Raw genomic sequence first — 14961 nt, forward strand, 5'->3', positions numbered from 1 at the left:
CTCCAGATGAAATCGGACGCAGACGAAAATACAATTTACAGGACTCTCTGAAGTTATCACTTCCCCCGGAAAACCTATCAGGGAGAGCGACCTTAGGTTCCAGGCAGACCTGGTTTCCCCCGGCGGCACCAGACGCCAAAGTACTCAGACACCGTGCAACCTAATTGCGGAGGTCAGCTACCTCCAAAGATAAACCCTGCATGCGATCAACCAAAGCATCAATAGTCTCCATTTTGCAAAAAATGATGGTAGGGCGGGTTATAATGTCACGGTAGGTAAGATAAGGGAAGGAAACAGAACACCGCAAAGCAAACAAAACAACTGACTAGGCCCCAAAAGCTGGGGAACAAAGGGGTCACCTCCTAGCAATCCCTAAGAGACTTTCCCTATGCTGCTATGCCCATGTGCATATCTCGATGGTAGATATGCATATGCCCACGTACCTAAAGCTGTAACACACTGGACCAAACCCTCAGCTGTTGGGAAGAGGGAAAGAGACAACCAGCTCCTTCCACAACTGAAGGAGCTAGCGTCACTCTAGGGGCCTAGTAAAAGAAGGAAAAAGGGAAAAGGACTTATCTATAGATGAGTTGGAGCAGACGATCCACCAAAACTTCCAGAGCTCAAAAAGGAAGAACTATAACCCGCAAAGGCTATAGGGAGAGGGAGGAGTAAATAGCCTCACCAATAACCAAACGAACCACACCTGATGGGAGGTTGGATTCTGTTCAAACCCACAACAAAACAGACTGTCAGATCGAGTCACGTTCAGCAATTCTGACAGAAAAGGGCGTTGCGGGAAAAGGTGCGGGTACGTTGCGGGAACATGCGTGATTTTTTTTTTCCAGCAATTCTGACAGATCTCCCCAGCACACCCACAGGGCAGGGCGTGACAGGTGCTGTAGAAAGGCAACACTATGGCCTCTTTCAGACGGGCGTTGCGGGAAAAGGTGCGGGAACATGCGTGATTTTTCCGCGCGAGTGCAAAACCTTGTAATGCGTTTTGCACGCGCGTGAGAAAAATCACGCATGTTTGGTACCCAAACCCGAATTTCTTCACAGAAGTTCGGGCTTGGGTTAGGTGTTCTGTAGATTGTATTATACAGAATGCATAGTAAAATAGCGCTGGAGGGGTTAAAAAAAATAATAATTTAACTCACCTTAGTCCACTTGATCGCGCTGCCGGCATCTCCTTCTTTGCTGATTGTAGGAACAGGACCTGTGGTGACGTCATTCCGGTCGTCACATGGTCCATCACATGATCCATCACCATGGTAAAAGATCATGTGATTACCGGAGTGACGACACCACAGGTCCTGTTCCTACAATCAGCAAAGAAGGAGACAGAAGGAGATGCCGGCAGCGCGATCAAGTGGACTAAGTTGAGTTAAAGCATTCTGTATTCAGAATGCTATTATTTTCCCTTATAACCATGTTATAAGGGGAAATAATAATGATCGGGTCTCCATCCCGATCGTCTCCTAGCAACCGTGCGTGAAAATCGCACCGCATCCGCACTTGCTTGCGGATGCTTGCGATTTTCACGCAACCCCATTCACTTCTATGGGGCCTGCGTTGCGTGAAAAACGCAGAATATAGAGCATGCTGCGATTTTCACGCAACGCACAAGTGATGCGTGAAAATCACTGCTCATGTGAACAGCCCCATAGAAATGAATGGGTCGGGATTCAGTGCGGGTGCAATGCGTTCAACTCACACATCGCATCTGCGCGGAATACTCGCCCGTGTGAAAGGGGCCTATAGCTTTTACAACTTGTATTCACATCACATGGAGGATTGCTCTGCATCATCCAAAGTGCATGTTTAGTAACATACCTCTCAGCAGAAATAATTGACAGTCAAGTGGAGCAATCCCTTTTATAATTACAAGAGATGGACCACTATTCTAGCATGAGCACAGTGGCTGGGAATTGCATTAGAAAAGCTAGTAGAAATAAAGTGTCACCAAAATGCTACCAGCCACTGCCTGAGGAATTATATGGGGATATTTCTATATCAAGTGTGGATTGTACACCATTCTGTTCTGAGGCTAAGGAAATTCTGTCTGGTTCAAGACCAAATCATCTTATACTTTCCAACAAGTAATTACCAAGTAGCTTCTTGCAAGACATTAAGTTCCCAGTTTCATCCTAATCAGAAGAGTCTGAGGAATCATTGTTTATCACAAGTTGAAATTATTTCTGGGCACTCTGAAAGTATTTACAGGAGCATTCTATCCTCAAAGATTCAGTTTAAGGCCTCATGCACACGACTGTTTTTCGGGTCCGCATCCTTTGCTCTGTTCCGTGGCCCTGCAAAACAAATATAGCTTGCCCTATTCTTGTCTGTTTTGTGGACAAGAATAGGCATTTCTACAATGGGCCGCTCGTTCCATTCCGCAAATTGCGGAAGGCACACTGGTGGCTTCCGTTTTTTGCGGATCCGCAGTTTGCGGGCCGCATAAAAACAGAACGATCGTGTACATGAGGCCTAAAGCAGAGTGAAAGTTTAACCACCCCACCGCCTAATGCACGGATGCGTCCTGGAGGCGGTCGATGCATTCCTCCTGGACGCATCCGTGCGTCATCTCGCGAGACGCGAGATTTCGGTCAGAGCCGGCCCGCGCATGCGCATCACGGGCCGGCAAAAGTTAGAGTATTTCGTCAGCAACCTGCCAGCCAATGATCGTCGCTGGCAGGTTGCTGATTTTTAAAAAATCGAACCACAAGCCATATAACACCTTATATTTATAAATATAAGGTGTTAAATGGCTTCTCTGCTCCTCTGCTGGTCCTTTTCGTCGGTTGGTTCCAGCAGAGGAGCAGACATCACTGTGAGTACCCACCAACACCACACTTAGCCCCAGATCACCCTCCATCACCCCCATCATTCCAATTAACCCCTTGATCGCCCCCTGTCAATCACCTAGTGAGAGGGAAAAAAGTGATCAGTGTAAACTGTCACTTTTTTTTCCCACTGGTATTGACTGATAGTTTTAGGATAGTTTAGGTCCCTTGGTTAGGTAGTTAGCGTCGGTTAGCGCCCAGCCCACCGCACCGCAGTCACTTATTCGCTGATTTTTTTTTTGATCACTGCACAATCACTTTACAAGCGCTGTGGCGATCAAAAAAAAATCAGTTTTGATATTTTTTATCAATCGCAGCGGCCTTCGGTACTTTGCTAGCCTCCCATTTGTAAGACAGGCTTGCTTTTTTTCTTGGGTAGTCTCAGGGAATACCCCTAAATTTAGTAGTCCAAATGTCAAACAGGGGGTATTCTTCTGAAGAGGCCTACAGGATTCTGACCCAGTCGGATGAGGAATGGGAACCCTCATCTGACGAATCTAGCGGGTCAGAATATGAACCTGTAGAAAGCAGTGGCAGTCTGACCCAAAGTTCGGACGAGGAGGTTGAGGTCCCTTATAGCACCAGGCGTACCCGGCACCGTGTCGCTAGACCACAGGTTGTGCAGGATCCGTTTCAAGGGCAGCAGAGTGGAGCTGGCGCTGTCGGATTATGTGGTGAGGCATACACCAGCAGCGCAGCCCATCCTGGACCTAGTACCAGCACTGCCGCACAACATGGTGAAGTGGCGAGCACCAGAAGGGCAGTTGAAGCTGGTACGGTGGCACGTGCAATAGTTACCCCGTCGCAGCCACCGCACAGACAGGCCCGTAGAGCCTCTAGAGTCCCTGAGGTGCTGGCATACCCTGATTGGCAGTCCCCAACTTCAGCCGCACCTGTAGTTCCCCCTTTCACCGCCCAGTCTGGAGTTCGGGTTGAGACAGCTCAGATCGGTTCGGCACTGGGATTTTTTGAGCTGTTCTTGACTGCGGCGCTCTTGGACTTAGTCGTGGCAGAAACAAATCGGTATGCCACTCAATTTATATCCGCCAACCCGGGAAGCTTTTATGCTCAGCCTTTCCGGTGGAAACCAGTCCAAGTTTCCGAAATTAAAATTTTTCTGAGCCTTCTCCTGAACATGGGTCTAACCAAAAAGCATGAATTGCGGTCATATTGGTCCATGAACCCGATTCATCACATGCCCATGTTCTCTGCTGCTATGTCCAGGACACGTTTTGAGATCATCCTGCGTTTCCTGCACTTTAGCGACAACACCACCTCCCGTCCCAGAGGCCACCCAGCTTTTGACCGGCTTCACAAAATTCGGCCCCTCATAGACCACTTCAACCAGAAATTTGCAGATTTGTATACCCCTGAGAAAAACATCTGCATAGACGAGTCCCTTATACATTTTACTGGGCGCCTTGGCTTCAAACAATACATCCCAAGCAAGCGCGCCCGGTATGGGGTCAAATTGTATAAGCTTTGTGAAAGGGCCACAGGCTATACCCACAAATTTCGGATCTATGAGGGAAAAGATCAGACCCTGGAGCCGGTCGGTTGCCCTGACTACCTGGGGAGCAGTGGGAAGACAGTCTGGGACTTGGTGTCACCCTTATTTGGCAAGGGGTACCATCTTTATGTGGACAATTTTTACACAAGTGTGCCCCTCTTCAGGCATTTGTTCCTAGAACAGATTGGCTGCTGTGGCACCGTGCGACCTAGTCGCCAGAGCTTCCCCCAACGGCTCGTTACCACCCGTCTTGCAAGGGGGGAGAGGGCTGCCTTGTGTAACCAAGAACTGCTCGCGGTGAAATGGAGAGACAAGCGTGACGTTTACATGCTCTCCTCCATTCACGTAGACACGACAATACAAATAGAACGGGCAACCCGTGTCATTGAAAAGCCCCTCTCAGTCCACGACTATAATGCGCTCATGGGAGGGGTGGACTTCAATGACCAGATGTTGGCTCCCTATTTAATTTCCCGACGCACCAGATGCTGGTATAAGAAGGTGTCTGTATATTTGATTCAATTGGCTGCCTATAATAGTTTTGTTCTCTACAGTAAGGCTGGGAGAACAGGATCCTTCCTCAAATTTCAGGAAGAGATCATCGAGAACCTCCTGTATCCAGAAGGTTCCGTGGCCCCATCCACCAGTGTAGTGAGCCGTCTACACGAGCAACATTTCCCCAATGTCGTTGCTGGTACCTCAACCCAACCGTCACCCCGAAAAAGATGTCGTGTCTGTAGCAGGAGTGGAATAAGGCGTGACACCCGCTATTTCTGTCCTGACTGCCCTGACCACCCTGCCCTATGCTTAGGGGAGTGTTTCCGGAAGTACCACACACAGGTACACTTAGCATAGGGATTGCATCTCACAGGACAGGCACACAGGGCTATTAGGGCCCTTTCTCTCACAGCTGCTGCAAACCTCTCCTTTCACCTGGGATAAAGTGCATAATGTACTTCGCCACATCTTTGGGCGATTTGCGCTTTGCACATTGTCCCATGGGGAAGGAGAGGTTTGTCCTATAAAGGTAAAAAACAAAAATCACCGGTAAGCAAAAAAGTTAACGTTCAGTTGAAAAAGTTTTATAAAGTTTATATGTTCCGTTCAAATTTTATTATAAAATGAATAAATTTTTTTGCGTTGCGGCCTGTTTTTTTTTTTTTTTTTACCTTCCAGGTGGACCAACCGATCGACTAGCTGCAGCACTGATGTGCATTCTGACAGAAGCATTGCGCTGCTGTCAGATTACACAAAAGTCGGTGTATGCGGCGCTGCAAGACGAGATTTCTCCTCTGCAGTAAAAGATACGTTTGCCGAGGCATATGAGCTGAGGAGGCGGCGGTGTTCATATACTTTGGCAAACACTTTGTATATAAAAAAATAAAATAAATCCTGACAAGGATTTATTTATTCACATCGATTGATGTGAATGGAGAAATCTGGTTTGCCAGGGCGTACGGGCTAAGTGGGTATGGATGTTGGGCGGAGCTCCTATGTCCTGGCAGACGCCTTTCCCCTCCTTTTTTTTTTTTTGGGCAGAGATTTTTTCATCCACATTGATCGATGTGAATGAAGAAATCTGTGCCATTCATTTTTTCTTTCAGCCCAGAGGCTGAACGGAAAAAAAATCTCATTACCCGTATGCTCAATATAAGGAGAATAGCAGAAACTCCTAATGCTGGCCATACATGTAATGATTGCGGAGACCCTCAAATGCCAGGGCAGTACAAACACCCCACAAATGACCCCATTTCGGAATGAAGACACCCCAAGGTATTCGCTGAGGGGCATATTGAGTCCATGAAAGATAGAAATTTTTGTCCCAAGTTAGCGGAAAGGGAGACTTTGTGAGAAAAAAAAATAAAAAATCAATTTCCGCTAACTTGTGGCAAAAAAATTCTATGAACTCGCCATGCCCCTCATTGAATACCTTGGGGTGTCTTCTTTCCAAAATGGGGTCACATGGGGTATTTATACTGCCCTGGCATTTTAGGGGCCCTAAAGCGTGAGAAGAAGTCTGGGATCCAAATGTCTAAAAATGCCCTCCTAAAAGGAATTTGGGCCCCTTTGCGCATCTAGGCAGCAAAAAAGTGTCATACATGTGGTATTGCCGTACTCAGGAGAAGTTGGGCAATGTGTTTTGGGGTGTCATTTTACATATACCCATGCTGGGTGAGATAAATATCTTGGTCAAATGCCAACTTTGTATAAAAAAATTGGAAAAGTTGTCTTTTGCCAAGATATTTCTCTCACCCAGCATGGGTATATGTAAAAAGACACCCCAAAACACATTGCCCAACTTCTCCTGAGTACGGCAATACCACATGTGTGACACTTTTTTGCAGCCTAGGTGGGCAAAGGGGCCCACATTCCAAAGAGCACCTTTCGGATTTCACCGGCCATTTTTTACAGATTTTGATTTCAAACTACTTACCACACATTAGGGCCCCTAGAATGCCAGGGCAGTATAACTACCCCACAAGTGACCCCATTTTGGAAATAAGACACCCCAAGGTATTTCGTGATGGGCATAGTGGGTTCATGGAAGTTTTTATTTTTTGTCACAAGTTAGTGGAATATTAGACTTTGTAAGAAAAAAATAAAAGAAAAAAATCATCATTTTCCGCTAACTTGTGACAAAAAATAAAAAGTTCTATGAACTCACTATGCCCATCAGAGAATACCTTAGGGTATCTACTTTCCGAAATGGGGTCATTTGTGGGGGTTTTCTACTGTCTGGGCATTGTAGAACCTCAGGAAACATGACAGGTGCTCAGAAAGTCAGAGCTGCTTCAAAAAGCGGAAATTCACATTTTTGTACCATAGTTTTTAAACGCTATAACTTTTACCCAAACCATTTTTTTTTTACCCAAACATTTTTTTTTTATCAAAGACATGTAAAACAATAAATTTAGAGAAAAATGTATATATGAATGTCGTTTTTTTTGCAAAAATTTTAGAACTGAAAGTGAAAAATGTCATTTTTTTGCAAAAAAATTGTTAAATTTCGATTAATAACAAAAAATGTAAAAATGTCAGCAGCAATGAAATACCACCAAATGAAAGCTCTATTAGTGAGAAGAAAAGGAGGTAAAATTCATTTGGGTGGTAAGTTGCATGACCGAGCAATAAACAGTGAAAGTAGTGTAGTGCAGAAGTGTAAAAAGTGGCCTGGTCATTAAGGGTGTTTAAGCTAGGGGAGCTGAGGTGGTTAATGTATCAGCCACATTTGTCAGTGTATAAAATCGGGGCTTGTGATGAATAGAAGTTACCCTCAAAGGTAGGTCTATCAGTAGAAAAACTGTAAATGCTTTATTTCTCCTTCAGTTTGTGAAGTCTTCTTTAGCCTATGTCCTGTTGCAAGATCCCTTAGAATTTGGCTAAGTCAAGTCATTCAGATAATTGGCTTTTTGGGAAGAGATTTGTTCTAATCTATACCAGATATGAATAATGCTCCTTAATCTTTGTGCAATATTCCTCTTCATATTGTCAGGTTAGCCTCCAAAAACATGGCTCCATCTTTCTTTACCAGAAGATCCTTCCGGATTAAAGAAATGATTAGGATGCATTTCTTTTCTCTTTTCGGTACTCAGTTGGACAAAATTCCTTAAAGCGTATCAAAAAAATTAATAAATTGTTGTGCTTCTCTGTGCAATCAAACTGTGAAGGAATTTGTCTCTTTTGGGCTTCTTTAAAGTCATTTTCAGCCTTATTATCCCCTGTTTTAGCTGCACAGCTAGATGCATTTCTCTCAGAAGCAGGGGACGTATCCCTTCTGTGAAATCTGTCAGCCTGTACTGCTGTGACGTCCTTTCACTTACTTCCTACTATGTTTGTTTTCAGCTCCGGAGCTCACAGAACATGTAAGGAAGGGGAAATCATACTTACAGAAAGGCAGGAGCAGTGTAAAAGCAGTTCTTTTATCAGGCTCAGGATCTCAGCTAGCTCTGAAACACCCACACTTCCTCTCTGCCGTCTATTACTAGGCATGGATCTTGCATGACAACATGCAGTAGACTGCAAATTAGGTGGAAATGAGACTCCTAGTGGCCATGACTTTACAGCTTTTTTTCAGGTGGATGTAGGCATATATTTTAAATGAAGTGATTTAGAAATTTGCTAGTTACACCTTTCTCTATTAAATGAAATTGTGTGAAAGTACAGTGACTCTTTAAGGTGGATAAAGGTTTACACTTTTCCAATTTTTCACATAAACAAAGAACTAAGGGGGACATTTGCTAAGGCTCCATTCAGGCGTCCGTAGAATGGGTCCGCATCCGTTCTGCAATTATGCGGAACGGGTGCGGACCCATTTTTTTCTATGGGGCCGGAAGAGACACGGACAGCACACAGTGTGCTATCTGCATTTCCAGGGCGCGAACCCGATCTTCCGGCCCGCAGCTCCGGAAAAAAATAGAGCATGTCCTATTCTTGTCCACAATTGCGGACAAGAATAGGCATTTCTATGGGGGTGCTAGCCGGGTGTATTGCGGATCCGCAATGCACTACAGACATCTGTATGGAGCATAAGACCGGTGGTTTAGATGACAATCCTAGTCTATGTCTGCTGGTTCCTAATGTGCCTAAGTTATGTAGTAGCGCCGGCCTCTACATAACCTAGGCGCTGACCATGCTATTTGCTTAAATGTACTCCAGCTTCCTTGCTGGCATAGATTTGTCATTTTCTACATCAAAAACAGGTGTAGAAAATGATAAATGAGCCCAGTCGGCCGTCCCCCTTCCTGCCCCTTTTCCTGCTGTGACAAAAATATGCTACGGTGGTGTACTTCGCATAATAAATAATTCATGCTCCAATGCTCTTCCTTGCCCTGTGCTGAATCACACAGGGCAAGGTTTTTTTTCTGACATCCAATGATGTACCGGTGACGTCACTGGCACTAATAGACAGGATTTAGTGCTGCCCTAGCCTGTAAAACGGCTAAAGCCCGCCTATCAGTGTCAGTGACATCACCGGAAACACTGCTATCTGGAAGCTTCCGCCTAGCAGTGCAAAAATGCCCTTGCCCTGCACGATACAGCACAGGGCAAGGTAGAGCATTGGAGCATGAAATGCTCCGATGCTTATGTCAGAGGGACTGAGTGGATTGAGAAGGGGATATGTCTGGGTTCAGCTCCGAACCCAGACAACCCCCTTAAAGCCTATATTACACTGCCCGATTTTTCAGCAGATAATGAATGCTCGTTAGCGATCATCTGGCAGTTTAATACTCGCTCGATCATTGGGCAATCCAAATCTTCTGACGTGTTAAAAAATTATCCTTTGCAGGCTGTAGATCGTGGTATCTAATAACGATCTGCCACCGGCAAACCACTATACAGCATGTAGATCACTGCATGTAATAGCAGAGGAGATCGCTGCATGTATTAGCAGCGGTGTCCTTGCTAGTGAGCAGGCGATTGCAGGGAAGGAGCGCTTCCCTCCTGACAATCGTCTGCCACATAGGGCTGTAGTTTAGACAAGCAGTGTATGCCAGCTATCTGAAGACAAGATGTTTATATACAGGGTGGGCCATTTATATGGATACACCTTAATAAAATGGGAATGGTTGGTGATATTAACTTCCTGTTTGTGGCACATTAGTATATGTGAGGGGGGAAACTTTTCAAGATGGGTGGTGACCATGGCGGCCATTTTGAAGTTGGACATTTTGAATCCAATTTTTGTTTTTTCAATAGGAAGAGGGTCATGTGACACATCAAGCTTATTGGGAATTTCACAAGAAAAACAATGGTGTGCTTGGTTTTAACATAACTTTATTCTTTCATGAGTTATTTACAAGTTTCTGACCACTTATAAAATGTGTTCAATGTGCTGCCCATTGTGTTGGATTGTCAATGCAACCCTCTTCTCCCACTCTTCACACACTGATAGCAACACCGCAGGAGAAATGCTAGCACAGGCTTCCAGTATCCGAAGTTTCAGGTGCTGCACATCTCGTATCTTCACAGCATAGACGATTGCCTTCAGATGATACGAGATGTGCAGCACCTGAAACTACGGATACTGGAAGCCTGTGCTAGCATTTCTCCTGCGGTGTTGCTATCAGTGTGTGAAGAGTGGGAGAAGAGGGTTGCATTGACAATCCAACACAATGGGCAGCACATTGAACACATTTTATAAGTGGTCAGAAACTTGTAAATAACTCATGAAAGAATAAAGTTACGTTAAAACCAAGCACACCATTGTTTTTCTTGTGAAATTCCCAATAAGTTTGATGTGTCACATGACCCTCTTCCTATTGAAAAAACTAAAGTTGGATTCAAAATGGCCGACTTCAAAATGGCCGCCATGGTCACCACCCATCTTGAAAAGTTTCCCTGCCTCACATATACTAATGTGCCACAAACAGGAAGTTACTATCACCAACCATTCCCATTTTATTAAGGTGTATCCATATAAATGGCCCACCCTGTATATCTGAATACATTATAATTTGGTTATGAAATAAAGGAACACATTTGATTAAACACTTTTGACCACTGTCTGGAATAATTATGGAAGGTTGTACTATACCCAGGCATTTTAATGACATTTTGCATGTATGAAAGACTCCCGCAGACCTTGATGCTCTAGTGCAGGGGTAGGCAACCTCCGGCACTCTAGTTGTTGTGAAACTACAATTCCCAGCATACATACTTGCTCTGCTCTTCTAAGAACTCACACAGAAATGAATGAAGCATGCTGGGAATTGTAGTTTCACAACAGCTGGAGTGCGAAGGTTTCTGATCCCTGCTGTAGTGGATATCCTATGATGGCAGCACCTGCATACATTAGGGACAAGATTTAGACATGTCTGACTGCAGATAGGGTATACCCTACATATATGTCTTTGCCCCCTGCTTCAAAAGAATGTCATGCTGCACAGATTCTGAGCATTTACGATAACCCAGAGTGAATAGACATTTGTCTCTAAATTGCAGAATAGAAATGGTGCAATCGAAAATCAGAGCAGAGGTGTCAAGAACTAAAGGGGTTCCATTTTGGCTCAGAGGGGCCTGCTTCCCTTTCTTGTTAGAACTTTCAAGGGGCACATTAGGAGCTGCCAGACAACCTGGATCATTTTCTCCAAAGTAGACTATTTCACTTTTGCCCCTATAAGTTTCATTTCACAGCCTAGATTTTAGGTGTTGGGTTTTGGAGATGAGGTGGATCAGGGGATAATAATGCATCTGTAATTAAATGTTGATTGTACTAGTAATGTATTTCAACTAATATTTAAAGGGGTTTTCTAGAATTTACATATTAATTGCCTATCCTCAGGATAGGTTATCGATATCAGATTGGTGGGAGTCCGACTCCCAGAACCCCAGCAGATCAGCTGAACAAGGAGTGAGCGCTTCTGCCTCTTCCTAGGCCAGGCCATGTGACACCATATGGCCTAGGCGCAACTCAGCCCCATTCAAGTGAATGGAGCTGAGCCGTGATGCCTAGCACAGCTGCTATCAAATGGACGGTACTGTGCTTGGTAAGTTTCTTGGAGGTTACAATGAGCTCCACAGAGTGCTGCAGCTTCCTCAAACAGCTGATTAGCAGGGGTGCTGGGAGTCAAACCCTTGACAATCTCATATTGATGACTGATCGTGAGGCTAGGTCATCAATATCTAAATTCCAGAGAACCCCTTAAAAAAAAAAGTATACCAACATTTCATAAATTCTAGGGCTCTCTTTATCCATTATCAAGGTAACAACGAGGGTAAAGCCTCATTCACATGTCCATGTGCGTGCTCAAATCCATGAGCAGGTGGTTGGTGATGCATCCGTGAAGGATCCGTGTGTCCGTTTTTTGCTGTCCGTGTTGCATCCGTGTTTCACTGACACTGAACAGCTGAACAATTATTTTCAAAGCATCTCTTCTTAATGATCCGTGAAACACAGATGCAACATGGATGGCATCCGTGGTTTTCACGGAACCATAGACTATAATGGACATGATGGATCCGTGAACACGGACAAAATAGAGCATGCTTCTGTGCTAAAAACACAGACTCACGGACCGTGCTAAAACACTGTCTGAATACACACATTAATGGGGACGTGTGCTGTCTGTGGAGAACACGTACAGCACACGTCCGTGAGACACTGACACGTGAATGAGGCTTAAGCCTGCAAATTTGGATCAACAGTACAGTCTTTGAGTGTTACAGATTAAAATATAACATTTTATTTTTTATTTAAAAAAAAATATTTTTTCCTTAAATAAAAAAATAATCCTGACGTAGAATTTCATCTGTGATTATGCAGGTCCTGGATGTCCAGGAAATTAGCGCAAGCACAATTTGTTTTATCGGAGCATACTGGAGAGGAGCAGCGTTTGGTTGGTAACAAGGGGTAAGTCTCTGGTAAGTGTATATTATTAAAGGGTTTCTATCACTTTGTTTCACCTATTTAGCTTTCAGACACTAGCGATCCGCTAGTGTCTGCTTTATCTAACCATCCTAATATAAGAGCTTATTGTCCTGCCGTTTAGCTAAAAAAATAACTTATATAGATATGCAAATGAGCCTCTAGGTGCTATGGGGGCGTCATTAGCACCTAGAGGCTCCGTCTACCTTAACAAACTGCCGCCGCCCAGCGCGTCCCTCCAGCCCGCCCATCTCCAGCTGAAGCGATCCTCTCCGTGCGCGTCTCTGTTCTGCGCATGCGCAGTGAATGTCTGATCGCTTCCCTGCTCAGACATCTCCACTGCGCCTGTTCCTCGGAGCACTATGACGTCATCGGCGCAGGCGCAGTGGAGATGTCTGAGCAGGGAAGCGATCAGACATTCACTGCGCATGCGCCGAATACGAGGAGCATCGCATTCCGGAGGAGATGGGCGGGCTGGAGGGACGCGCTGGGCGGCGGCAGTTTGTTAAGGTAGACGGAGCCTCTAGGTGCTAATCATGCCCCCATAGCACCTAGAGGCTCATTTGCATATCTATATAAGTTATTTTTTTAGCTAAACGGCAGGACAATAAGCTCTTATATTAGGATGGTTAGATAAAGCAGACACTAGCGGATCGCTAGTGTCTGAAAGCTAAATAGGTGAAACGAAGTGATAGAAACCCTTTAAGTTGCCTAAGTTCATGTTTGCTACGTTTTTTCACATTATACCTAAAGAGGCCAACTCTAACTATGAAAGCTATGACATATAATAGACACATCAATAACTATAAAATATACTTTTATTCAGGATAATTACAACAGCATTTGAAGATCTCCAAATTCAAAATCTAAACAAAGAAAAACAGCTAACAATTGTGATCACACTAGGAACTGAACTATTGGTATGTAGTACTTAAAGGGGTTGTCAGGATTATTATTTTGATAGCCATCAATATCTGATTGGTGGGGGTCCAACACTACACCCCGCCAAACAGCTGTTCCAAAGTAGCTCAGTGCTAGAACTACACATCTTCGTCCATTGTGTAGTGGATAGAGCAGGTTACTGCAGCACTGCTACCATTCACTGCAATGGGAGCAGCATTGCTGTAACTAGCTTTGTCTACTACAAGATGGAAGGAACTGTGTAGGTCCATCGCCGGAGCTACTTCAGAACAGCTGATCGGCGGGGTGCAGAGTTTTGGACCCCACCGATCAGATATTGTGGATAGGTCATTAATATAAAAATCCTGGAAATCCCTTTAAAGATGACCTATCGGCCCTCCTGTAATATCTGTTTAAAGCGACTCTCAAGTTTAAACTGAAAATTTGACAAATTTATGATCCATCCTGCCGACACTCCTCTGTTCTGCTTCCCTGTTGCATTCTTCACTAAATGGACAACTCCGTTTTGGACTATGGTATGCAGTGATAGTCTGACACATCCCCCTGCTCTCGGATGGACCGGCACCGATGGCAGAGGTGCTGGTCCATTCAAGGACAGTTGGGGCGTATCTCAGATTATCGCTGCACACCATGCATTGCGTTGTCTCAGACTGTCAGCCATTTTGTGATGAAAGCAATGAAGTAGAAGATCAGATGAACAGAAACAGGATGGAGCGTGAGGACAGCACCAGGTACGTTGATCATATATTGTATAGCAATGTACAGTCAAATCCGCTTGGACTGGAGGGTTGCTTTAAGTAAAATTAAATTAAGTGCGAATAGGACCTGACATTGTCAAAACTGATTAGGTGTCAGACAAGGGGTATTGTCAATGGATATAGAAAGGGGATTTGTCAATGTAGTTATACATTTTTGGAATGAATGACAGGTACAAAACATAGTTCCAAGTACATTGATCTTTTATAAGGGGTGCAAGTATTAGCTAAACAGACGTATCAGGAGAGCTGACAGGCACTTTTTAAGTACTTTGTATTATTTGTGTAAATGATCTGTGCAGTCCATGAATACGATACAGGCCTCAGTGAAGGATTCTTAGATTTGTAATTACACTTTGGGTTACCATAGCCACCCACAAATAGATTGTCTTTTTAGACCAGAAGTTACAGAACTCCCAACGTTCTGCAGCTAAAAGGGTTGTGAGTCCCATTGAGACCAGCTAATCATAGAGAGGCCCACTGCTGACAGCCCGAATCCCTACAGTGCCACCTCTAAAAGGAAGGATGTCCAGCCATATGAATGACACTGCTCTTGGCTGCTTA

This window comes from Bufo bufo, chromosome 3 (assembly GCF_905171765.1).
Source record: "Bufo bufo chromosome 3, aBufBuf1.1, whole genome shotgun sequence".
NCBI lineage: Eukaryota > Metazoa > Chordata > Amphibia > Anura > Bufonidae > Bufo > Bufo bufo.